This window comes from Bos indicus x Bos taurus, chromosome 15 (genome assembly GCF_003369695.1).
Source record: "Bos indicus x Bos taurus breed Angus x Brahman F1 hybrid chromosome 15, Bos_hybrid_MaternalHap_v2.0, whole genome shotgun sequence".
Taxonomy (NCBI): domain Eukaryota; kingdom Metazoa; phylum Chordata; class Mammalia; order Artiodactyla; family Bovidae; genus Bos; species Bos indicus x Bos taurus.
Window position 1 is genome coordinate 42,527,868 of NC_040090.1, and position 4,017 is coordinate 42,531,884.

A 4,017-nucleotide genomic window follows, 5' to 3' on the forward strand; every position below is an offset into this window, starting at 1 on the left:
AAAGGCAACTCCTAGGGGGATGCCCTCCCTTGGGGACAGTGAGTGCAGCAAAAGGGGCTGATTGGCATAGGCACCGAACGTTGGCTGAATTCTGGTCATTGGCTGAGCATGTGGCACATGGCGCTCGCCACTGACAGTGCTCACTTGGGCCCAGGTGATGTGAATCTTACCTTCAAGTGGCTCCTCCAGTCTTGGAGGCTCCACTGGCTTCCATTCTGGTGCTCCCCCTGTACCCCAACAGCAACTCCAATTCCACCTCTTGGGGCTGGGTGGTCTAGGTCTTCATCTGTTTTCTTTTCAAGCTATTTTTTTCAACTGTCTGTTCCAGAAAATTTCAAGCATAAGGAAGAAGAACAGAACCATGACATTTGCATGTACGATATCTTGATTAAACTTTTGTTAACATTTTGCCATATTTACTTTAAATAGAAAGTTTTGGTGGCTGATAATGGCGCAGGGGCAGCGCAAGTTCCAGGCGCAGAAGCCAGCGAAGAGCAAGGCGGCGGCGGCGGCGGCCTCGGCGCGGAACCGGGGCCCGAGGAAGGGCGGTCGCGTTATCGCACCCAAGAAGGCACGCATCGTGCAGCAGCAGCAGCTCAAGAAGAACCTGGAGGTTGGGATCCGGAAGAAGACTGAGCATGATGTGGTGATGAAAGCCAGCACCAGCCTGCCCAAAAAGCTGGCGCTTTTGAAGGCCAGCACCAAGAAGAAGGAGGCCTCCTCCTCCACCAAGATGCCTGCCTAAGGATGCGCCCCAGCAGTGACCACCACTGCAGCCCCCTCCTCTGTGCTCAGACCTGTGCAGGTAACCCCACGGGAAAGAGGAACTGTGCTCTCCAAAGACTTGAATTGCACCTCGAACTTGACTGGGCCCTGGCCCATGAGCCAGTGAGTAGCAGGTCAGAAGCACACTGATGGACTGGCTTCGTAGGTGCCGAGGTCTTCGCACAGGCCAAGGCCAGGGGGATCTTTTCACTGACTTCCTGTGTCCCCACTACCCCCTCCCACATCCTGTCTGGATAACTTGGAGCAAGACACCTGACTTTGTCATTCCTTCCATGGTCACATGCTTCTGTGAGCAGGCCGTGCTGGGGCCTCAGGCCAGGTGCCTGGACCGCCCAGCCAGCCCCAGTTTACACACAAGCCGCATTTCCAGGTAAAAAAAAAAAAAAAAAAGTTTTACATATGAAACACTTTAAGTGGTAAACTCTTCACTCCTAAATACCTCAGTATTCAATATGCATCTACTAAGTAGAATGTTATTCTTCTATATAATGATACCATTATCATACCTAAGAAAATAAATAATAATTTGCTAATATAATCTAATTTAAATTACATATTCAAATTCTCCCAATATGAATTTTTAAAATGGATACTTTAGAACCAGGATCTAATCAGAGTAAATGCATTGCATTACTTTTTGTTAAGGTTTTTAATCTTTTTCTAAAACAATCCCCTTACTTTTTTCTTTTATATTACATTGGTATTTGATTTGTCATGTAGAATGTCTCATCTTCTGATTTGCCTAATCATTTCCTTGTGGTGTCATTAAACTTTTTTTTAATATACTTTTTTCCCTTATAAGCTGGAAATTAATTTTAAAGGCTTGATTACATTTGGTTAGCAATTTTAGTAGAAGGCTCACATTTTTTTCATTAACAGACAAACACCATGCCTTATTCCCTTAATAGTTTGCCCTTTGAATTTCAATAATTTCTCTTCTCTTTTTCTATCAAATAGCTTAGCTTTGGCAAAATGCTTTTTTTGTTATTTTTGTTCCTGCAGCTATGACTACCGAATGATTTCATCAACCCATTTTGGAGTCTTTCTTTTTGTATTTCAGTATAACAATCTTAATCTTCCCTGCGGGCAGTGAACAAGACTCTTGGGGGAGAGATGGAGAACAAGGAAATGCAAATGAGAAAAGCATCCTGATGACAGTTTAAGGATGACTGTGCCATACCCTTAAGGACGCTGTGGAGGATGAAGCTTCTGGAGCAGGTGAGAAGTAAGAAGCAAGCAGAAGTCTTGCCCCCAAAGGTCTTGCTCCACAGAGCCGGAGGGGCACTCTGTGTAGGATTCCAGGCTTCACTCTTGGATCTGTGTCATGTTGAAACATGGGACCTTTTTCAGCACCAGGTCCCAGGGATAAGGCTCCTCTAGTAGCCATTCACACTTTTTTCACAGCACCATCATCCTTAGCATTAAAAAAAATTATGTATTTATTTTGGCTGTGCTGGGTCTTTGCTGCTGCATGGGCTTCTCTCTAGCTGTGGTGCACAGGCTTCTTATGGCGAGGCCTCTCTTGTTGTGGAGCACAGGCTGCAAGGCACGTGGGCTTCAGCAGTTGTGCCTCCCAGCTTTGAGAGCACAGGCTCAATAATTGTGCAGGGATTTAGTTTTGGGACTCTTCTCAGACCGAGGATCAAACTGTCTCCCTGGTTTGGCAGGTGGATTCTTTGCCACTGAGCTTCCAGGGAAGCCCCATCCTTAGCATTGTTTTTCCGTTGACTTTGATCTCAGAGATTCATGGAAGGATCAATTAACTGTGAAATTCATCTTGATTCTGAATAGAGTCTTATAAATAGTTTCTATCCTGATGTGACTTTTCCAATAGTTTTGTAAAATCAACAGGGAATAGATTATTTGTTTCCATTACAGAGAAAGAAGAATCAATCTTGAACTTTTCTTTTTCATTACAATAAATGTTTATTGAACCCTTACTGTAAACAGGAATTGTATTATACAAAGTTAGCTAGAGGTTACATGTTGCTAATAGTGGGGAAGATGACACAATCAGATACCTTTCCTTTAAATGTCAGAGATAAGTACAAAGTGTCAAGGAGTCAAAAATGAAGGGCATATCTCAGCCTTCCTGGAGGAGATGAGGCTGAGCTAAGCCTTGAAGGATGAGCAAAAGCCAGATCCAAGTGGTGAGAGGAGCCCTCTTGGCTTATTCGCTGTGGTATTTCTAGCACCTAGCACATGGTAGACATTCAATCCAGTGCATTTATAAAAGAAATCTCAGCAGAGGAAATGTTATAAGCACACACACACACACACAAAACATGGGAAACTATAAATAAATCAGAATTACCAGAAGATTAATCCTTACCCTTTATGGGGTCACAAACCCCTTTGAAAAACTAGTGTGAATCATGGATCTACTCTACAGTAAAATAAATATACACTCAAAAATTTATGGATAATTTTAGAAGATACAGATATTAAGAATCTCAGTTGTAGAAAAAAGAAAAGGAACAAAAAAAGAATCTCTGTGGTAGGGAATTGGGAGCATTGAGATTTTTAACAACATGCATTTGTTTTATTTTGTTTTGTTTTAAACTAGGAAATTACATAACTGAAGATTTACTTTGGATGCATCATGAGGTGTTGGAGAATTCTATGGACAGAGGAGTCTGGCAGGCTCTAGTCCACAGGGTCTCAAAGTGTCGCACATGACTTGAGCGACTATCACTCACTCACTCATTCATCGTGAAACGTAGGGTAGGGCTTCCCAGGTGGCTCAGTGGTAAAGAATCCACCTGCAATGCAGGAGACAAGGGTCATGTGGGTTTGATCCCTGGGTCAGGAAGATCCCCTGGAGAAGGAAAGGGCAACCCACTGCAGTGTTCTTGCCGGGGAGATCCCATGGACAGAGGAGCCTGGCCGGTTACAGTCCATGGGGTTGTAAAGAGTCGGAGATGACTGAACACGCACCCACTACCACATCACGAGAGATTGGGTTAGGGAGCAAGGAATCTGAGACCCAGGGAGGTGAGATTAAAAAAATATGTCCAGGGTCACTTGGAGCAGTGCGTCTCAAGCTTTAATATGCATACGAAGCACTAGAGTGCAATGGACTGAATCTTAGAGTCCCCTTAAAATTCCTGTGTTGAAATCTTAACCCCTCAGATGATGCTATTAGGTGAACTTCAGAGTTGCTTAGGCCTTGAGTGTGAAGCTCTCATGAATGGCGTTAGTGCTCCTTAGAAGAGGTTGTACAGAGCTCCC

General features: G+C 43.9%; 1 pseudogene across 1 annotated transcript; it reads left to right on the forward strand.

Moving 5' to 3' along the window:
- Positions 1–429: 429 nt before the first annotated feature.
- On the forward strand, positions 430–1,151 carry LOC113905679 (annotated as a pseudogene). The gene has a single exon (XR_003514702.1). The product of XR_003514702.1 is annotated as a leydig cell tumor 10 kDa protein homolog pseudogene (transcript).
- The last annotated feature ends 2,866 nt before the right edge of the window (positions 1,152–4,017 follow it).